At 42.9% G+C, this 7,477-nt stretch overlaps 1 long non-coding RNA gene across 1 annotated transcript; it reads left to right on the plus strand.

Annotated features, from left to right (window-relative positions):
* Positions 1–2,069: 2,069 nt before the first annotated feature.
* LOC117753641 lies at positions 2,070–7,265 on the plus strand. The gene is made up of 3 exons (XR_004612280.1): positions 2,070–2,696; positions 4,906–4,996; positions 5,204–7,265. It is a non-coding gene; the product is annotated as an uncharacterized LOC117753641 (long non-coding RNA).
* Positions 7,266–7,477: the final 212 nt, after the last annotated feature.

The raw sequence follows: 7,477 nt of genomic DNA on the forward strand, positions 1-7,477 counted from the left end.
ATACCCCTGGCTACCATCAGGGGGCACTACACCGCCATGTAACAGAGCCAGTCCAACAGCTCAGCTCCTTTGTCTGCTATATACATTAAGGAACCGTCTCCATCCAAGATAAAACCATGTATGATTATTCCCCCCCCCCTAGTCGTCCCCTCAAAGACAGTGACAATCGCTGTGGATCCTTGAGAGATTTTAATTTCCTTTGACTCTGGAGATTCATGCATGTCGAAGGCAGGAGCAGAAATGTAAATGTAATTGCTCTGTTGCATCATTGAAATAAAGATGCGGCTGAAATGAAGCATTTGTGTAGCTGGTTCTCTGGTTGTCTACGTGTGGCTGACTTTCTTCAGATATGAAAAAGGAAGGAAGAATCAAATAAGGGCAAAATAAACTCAAACAGAGTCATTGTCACACACAAACGGGTCTATCGATTATAATCCCTTAATTTTTTTTAAATCGATTTACTGCCTGCAACATAGTTTTTCAGGCTTTTGGCATTTTAGTGGAACTATTTTAAAAGGAAAGAAAGAACATGAAAGCTTGCTTGATGGTTGTGTGTATTCCATGTCCTTTGCTTCTCTGAAAAATTGTGGCTAAATATCGGTGATCTCCTCCTGCGTTTCTATGTGTGTGCAGATAGAGAGAGAGATCTGGACACCTACAGGGAATATAACACTATCTGACCATTATCCACAATCAAAAAACAGGGTCTCTTCTTCTCTCTCTAAAATAATTTTCAAGCCTTTCTAATTGAAAATGTCAGCTTGAAAAAGTCAAGGCCTGCTGCAGCGAGTTAAGAGGCCATTTGGCATTAAGAAGACCTTAAATCAGCCCTGAGGAAATTGGCTTAATTTTCCCACTTTCTTTCAGTGTTCTTATTTTATCTCCCTCTCTCAATCTCTTTGCATGTTTGTTTCAGACCGATTCTACAGGCAGCTGCAGCAGCCCTCCCTCTGAGGTTCACACTGACATGTTGGCATGGCTTGTTGAGTCTGACTTTTCATTAAAATGTGATCTGCTCCGGTCATTACGTGGTCTCCCTGTTATGTGATGACTGTCTTCAACAATAGCTTGTTATTTATCATATTTTTGTTTTGTTTTTCATATTAGATTGAAAGAAAGAAATCATTTCACTGTTGGGGGATGTTTCTGGGTTGTCAGCAGAGACTCCTAAAGTGAGAACCTACTGGCAGATTGATAGTGTTAGTGTGCTATAAAAGGCTAAGTAATGTCTTAAAGGCTTATCAACACTACAGCAAACATCATGGTGGAAATTTATTTGAGGCTGTGGTTCTCTTTTTTAGGTTTTCAGTGACCAGTAGTCTCCTATTAGTGGAACAGGAGACATTTGATGACTCACAACACCTTATTACCTTTCCTTGTCTCCTTTCAATTTCAACAAAGCAGAAAATAAATTCTTGTCACACTTGAACCCATCTTCCACACACACACACACACACAGTGTGCAGGGGCTTTTGTCAGCCGTGAGTGCTGATCACTGATGTAGTGTGTGTGTATGTGGTGTGTCAATGCATGATTTCCAGTGTTTGCACATACACACACACACACGGAAATATATTTCAGTGAGTGCTATGAAGGTGTTTGGCCGTGAAGCACTCTGTATATCAATTAATCCACCATTGCTCGGTGCCAGTGTGTCTGTTGGTGTCTGTGACAGAGTGAGGGAGAGGGAGAGAGGGAGAGGAATACAGTGTGTGTGTGTGTGTGTGTGTGTGTGTGTGCGCGCGTGTGTGTGCGCGTGTGTGCGCGTGTGTGTGTGTGAAGCTCAAATCAAATTATTCTATGGTTTTCCTCATAGTAGGTACACAGTCCGTCAGAAGACTGCTGGTGGCTAAAGGTTTTCATTGCTGTGCAACCCCCCCCCCCCCTCTCTCTCTCTCTCTCTGTTTCTTTACATCTCTCTTTATTTTCTCCTGTCTGCTCCCTCTCTCTCTCATCCTTCCCTGCATCCTGCCTCACCCCACCTTTCTCTCTCCATCTCTCTCCTCCTCCTTCGTCCATCCTCCCACCCCCATCCATCTCTACCTCCGTATCCCTCTCTCTCCTCTCTATCACTCTCTCGCAGATGCCACATCACACCACATGCTCTCCTGTTCGCTCCCTTTCTTTCCCTCTCTCTCTTTCTCTCTCCCTCGTCCATCAGCTCTCTGCTCTCTCATTCGCTCAGCCGGCTCGTCACCGGCTGTCAGTTCATTTGCCGCGGCAGAGCAACAACTGGCTTCTTTCAGTGCTCGGAGCGGAGAGGGAAAGGCGAAAGCAGCAGGAGGAGTGAAAAAAGAAAAAGTGGAGGAGGACGAGCAGAAGGAGAAGAAGGGAAGAAGAGGAGGAGGAGATCTTTTGTTAAGCATTCATCCCTCCCCTCATCTCTCTCTGGCATCAGCAGCATCAGCACCACTGCCTCCTCCACCACTGCTGCTGCTCCCGCTGCTGGATCCTCCATCTCCTGCCAGGATCTGCCTCCTCTTTCTCCTCAGGGAGCTCTTCCTGGAACTGGGAGGGGGAGGGAGATCACCACCTCCCAGTTTGCCGCGGACTCTCGGCAAGGCATCAGGAGAAGGGAAGGAAGAAAGGGAGGATGGAAGGAAGGGGAGGGAATTTTAGAAGAGGTGCATAGGGAGAGCAGAGGAGAGGCAACACCCTGGGTTACAGAAGAGCAGAGCGGAGAAGAAGAAAAGAGGGTAAGAGGCCACCACAGCACACAGTGGACCTGTTGTTGCAGTTTCACCATTCATTTTTAGTTATTTTTATTTGTCCACTCTTTTTTTTTTCCCATTTTTTAAATTTTTCAATAATTTTTTGTTCTTTTCTGAAATTCTTTCTCCGTGAACCTTGTCTTCTCTTGTGCTTGTTTATTGCCACCAGTGTGTTTCACTCATTCTTTCCTTGCCATATCCTGTCAGAGACTTGGGTCAGAAGAATGAAGAGGTGGGTGTTAGTGAGTGAAAGGAGTGTCCTGTAAGTTAACAGGAAAAGAGGGAGAGGAATTGTTATTTCTAAGTGTGAAAGAAAAATAAAAGGAATTAAAGAAAACTCCACCTGAGAGGGCAAATCGATCCCATCCCATAATCATCTTTTCCCCGACAACCTGTGGTACTTTTTTTGGTGTGTGCTGAATTTGTAAGTGGGTTTCTGTGTCTGTGTGTGTGTGTGTGTGTGTGTGAGAGCGAGACTGCATAGAAGTTTGAATGAAAGCAAAAGGAAAGAAAAGATTCCTGGTGTTTGATTTTAGCTTTAGCCACTGCTCTTAGAGTAATCTGATGAGTCTCAGGGGTGTTTCCACAGAACAATCAATGATACCAAGGCTAGCTGACCTGTGTGTGTGTGTGTGTGTGTGTGTGTGTGTGTGTGTGTGTGTGTGTGTGTGTGTGTTGATGAGCTCTAGCTGAAGCCCTCAGGTTCTCTTTCCTCTACAGATGGCCTGGGCTGGGCCAGCGTAGCCACGGATCTGTGTGTCTGTGTGTGTGTGTGTGTGTGTGCTTGTGTGTGTGTGTGTGTGTGTGTGTGTGTGTGTGTGTGTGTGTGTGTGTGTGTGTGTGTGTGTGTGTGTGTGTGTGTGCTTGTGCTTGTGTGTTTTGCTGTGGGTGGTAAATCCCACTTCTTTGCAGCTCGGGGGGTTCTTGGGCAGGTGGATGGGTGGGGGTCTTCCTGGTTTGGCTTGCATGCATGTGTGTGCTGTTGCATTTGCATTTGTATTTGTGTGTGTGTCCTGGGCCAAGTGGTCAATGTGGATGATAAGAGAGGGGGAAATAGAGAAGAAGCTAGAAAAGAAAAATGTGAGGAAAAAAAACTTGTAGATTAGCATTTGATCATCTTTTTTAATTTCTCCCAGCTTCATCTATTTGTTAAAAAAAATGTTTTTCCTTTTAACCCTCCTCTTCTCTCTTTCCTTTCTTTTTTTCCTTCTCTGTCCACACCTGCTCAGGGCTGTTGATTTCATCTTTTAATTTGTCCATCTTGCTTCAGCCTCATCTGCAGAGTCAGATTTTTTCTCTCCTCCAGATGAATGAGTGTCTGTTTTCTGTATATATGTGTTGCAGATCTCCTCAGTTTTGTGTTGTTAAACTTTAAAATAATTAAAAGGCATCTTTCCCTGTCAATTTATTCGACTTTGACATAAATGCAACAAATGACAGTAATTTCGCTCAGTTTTGATGAGCGTGTGTAATCAAATTTTAATTTACACCAGTAAATCTAGGGTTGGCCCTCGGCATCGAGCAGACACACTGTCAAGCCTATTCCTTTAACCAAACCATCTGCAGAGTAATTGTAAATATTGATTAGAGACAATAAATCAATGGAATGATTTTTGATCGGCTTAGCTGGAGCATGCTCTTTGTATTCAGCTGGCTAGTTCAATTAGAATGGAATGGAATAAATTTGCTTGAACTTTTCATACATAATTCATGGCCTCGCTCCAGCATTTAAACCCACCGCTTTAATTTGAAAATAAAGAAGAGTGAAAGTCATAATAATGATTTCTAAATTAACATTTAGGAATTAATTTGAGAGGAATTTTTTACATTTGAAATTTTAAAGGAAAGGAGCGTCATGGGCTGTGACATGTCTCCATGAATTTTAACCAGACAGCAGTAATCAGCCTGAAGGGGGCAGGAGCGCAGACTGGTGTGCGGCCGCAAAAAGCAGCACTATTTTTATATAATCAAACAAATTAGTTCTCTGCATGCGCCGCAGCCTCCCTCCTGTGGTATAATCCATGTGTTGATTTCTGTCCTTGTGTTGCTGCAGGCGGGTGGTGGTGGTGGTGGTAATGGAGTGTGCAGGGCTATTGTCACACCGTGGCAGCTCCCGGCTTGACCTCCCTAACCCTGCGTCTCCCCTGTGTCCCCCCCCCCACCCCCACCCCCATTTCTAATTACACCCATACAGGGCCGGGCAGGAGCGGTGGCAGGGAACTGAATCTCACCGATGGATGACGACTTCCAGGAGACAGGGGCGGTGCTGGCAGGCCCTGGCATAGGTAAGAGGCTTGCTGTGGGGGGTTTGGGCTGCAAACCCCCTCCCCCTTCCCTTGTCACTTCCACAGTTTAGTGCACAAAACCAGGAGAGTGAATCAAGCTAACCTCAGCTTTTACAGAACTTTTTCTTTTTTTTCCCATGTCTCCACTCCCCACACGCTCCTGGCTCGGATTGAAAATACCACCATTGTCAATTTTCTCCTTCGCAGAGGAGCCATTGATGGAGCCTTGCCTCACGCTGCAGCAAGGCATCTTCAATCAATGCGACTGCCCCCCTTTCTCTATCTTTGTGTGTGTCTGTTTGCCACTGGAGGCTGAAGGGAGGCTGCTCATGGTTGCGGTGAAGGCCATGGTGGTGATGTTGGTGGTGGTGATGATGATGCGATGGCAGTGGCGCTGCTCACATGGTTTCTGGCTTAGCTCCCCATGTTTCCTGAAAGACTCTCTTCGGTGACGGGTATTCTTGGGTGGATAATACGGATCACGTTGTTATTGCTTAAGAATACGCGTAGTCGAGGAGAGTCCTCTCTTCGCCCACCCCAACCCCGACACCCACCCACCCACCTCACCTCACCCCGACTACCCCCCCACCCACCAAGGGAGGACTGTCAGGTTGGATGAAGCCACACCTCCACTTTCCACCCTTCCAAAAAGAGAAACCCACCTTTCTTTGATCTGTACTGCATTACGATGTATTCTTTACCTTTCCACCTCCTGTCTGTTGAGCCACGGTTTGAGCTCGATTGTTGTCACGTCTGTCCCACCGTGCATCTGTCAGTCTGTCTCTGTCTCTATGGCGTTGGACAGCATAGTGTGTGTGTTTTTGTTGTGTGTGTGTGTGTGTGTGTGTTTGTGTGTGTGTGTTGGACATGTTGCTTCGACATTGTCTGGTCTCACAGAGAAAAACTGGCTCATTGTCTTGTCTGACAGCAACTTCATGTTATGTAACTCTTCTGCATGAACAATGCATGATAGCCTCCCTACTAACACAAACATGTATATTTACTTCAAGAGGTTCAGGCGTCACTATTGATTTGGAGATTCATTAGGTCAATACTGGCTTTAACCCCTTAATAATCTCTGGCCTTAATATCTGCTGATAGTCAGCCTTGGCTACACCATAATAACTTAATTTAAAAGCTATACAGTTGTTTTCTGTGCAGCCTTGGAAAGTAACAAATGCAGAATGATCGTCAACACATAATTAATACGCTTTGAAGTCGTGGAGCTCCATTATATTTCTAAAATGAATAATATAGCCAAATCAAACTAATATTGGGCACCAGGATAGTAATGGAAAAGTTGAACCCAAGCAAAACCCTCCATCTACGTACTGTAAAATGTCCAATGCCATGAGAAATGGTAAAGATTATTGGACAATACATGTCCATTATGGCTCCAACTGTGCTGGGAGGTAATTGGATTTAACACGAATAATTTAGGAAGATGCCACATGCAGAAGTGAAACTGAAATGCTTGAATTTGACAGAGACACTCTTCAAAACAGGGCGCCAGGATTAGATTAGGAAATATAGCACAACCCACCTTTGGGCCATTATCATGTCACCTAATATTGTACTTCAGAAGTGCCTTTTTTAAAAGAACATTTTAGGTAGAAATAAACAAATTATATAGTTTTGAGGGCAGCTGCTTTTATAAGCTTTTATAAGCTTTTTATAAATTAATAAATGAATACAATTTAAACAGATTTTACCAATGCTGTTCCCCTGTAAAAACATGGTTAAGGATGACTTTACACTTTAAATTACATTTCAGAAGAGAGAGAGAGAATTAGCACATTTTTTTTATTATTGTTATATTGCATTATATATCAGTTATGTAATCAGTTAATCATCTATTCTACAGTATAAATAAGAAAGTGAAAATACACTGGTCTATATATGTCAGTGAGGGAAATATAATTTCTAATTACACCCAAAATACAATTTCCCTCACTGACATATGTAGACCAGCAGTTTAAAACTCAATGGTATTTGGTTTACAGTAGTATTAAATGGTTGTATAACAATTTTTTTTATCATCAAATAATCAAATAACATCTAATAATGAGTCAATTAGTTGATTGGTATAAAAAAAATGAGAAAAGTGTAGACAAAAAAATCTAGATCTTAAACGTTTTCAGTTACAATCATTTCAAAGAGAGAAAAGCAGCAGCTCCTCACAAATTGGAACTACACATTGCGTTTGATTAATTATGTAATTGATTATTAAAAATGTTGCTGAGTAATTTCCTGTCAGTAAAAAAAAAAATGGATTAATGTATTAAGTTCTAGTCAGTTAATCATGGCTGTAATTTAAAAATGGTTTTCAAATAGGCACCATTTGAGTTTTTAATCTGTCAAGTTTGGGCCTGTGCACAAAATGGGGCTCAGTTACAAATCAGATGAAGAATATTGAGTTTGATTTCACTGCTGATCGTCTAAAAGCTGTGTCAGATCTCAGGATGAAGAAAAATCCGGTTT

The sequence above is a fragment of the Hippoglossus hippoglossus genome, chromosome 20 (assembly GCF_009819705.1).
Source record: "Hippoglossus hippoglossus isolate fHipHip1 chromosome 20, fHipHip1.pri, whole genome shotgun sequence".
Lineage (NCBI taxonomy): Eukaryota > Metazoa > Chordata > Actinopteri > Pleuronectiformes > Pleuronectidae > Hippoglossus > Hippoglossus hippoglossus.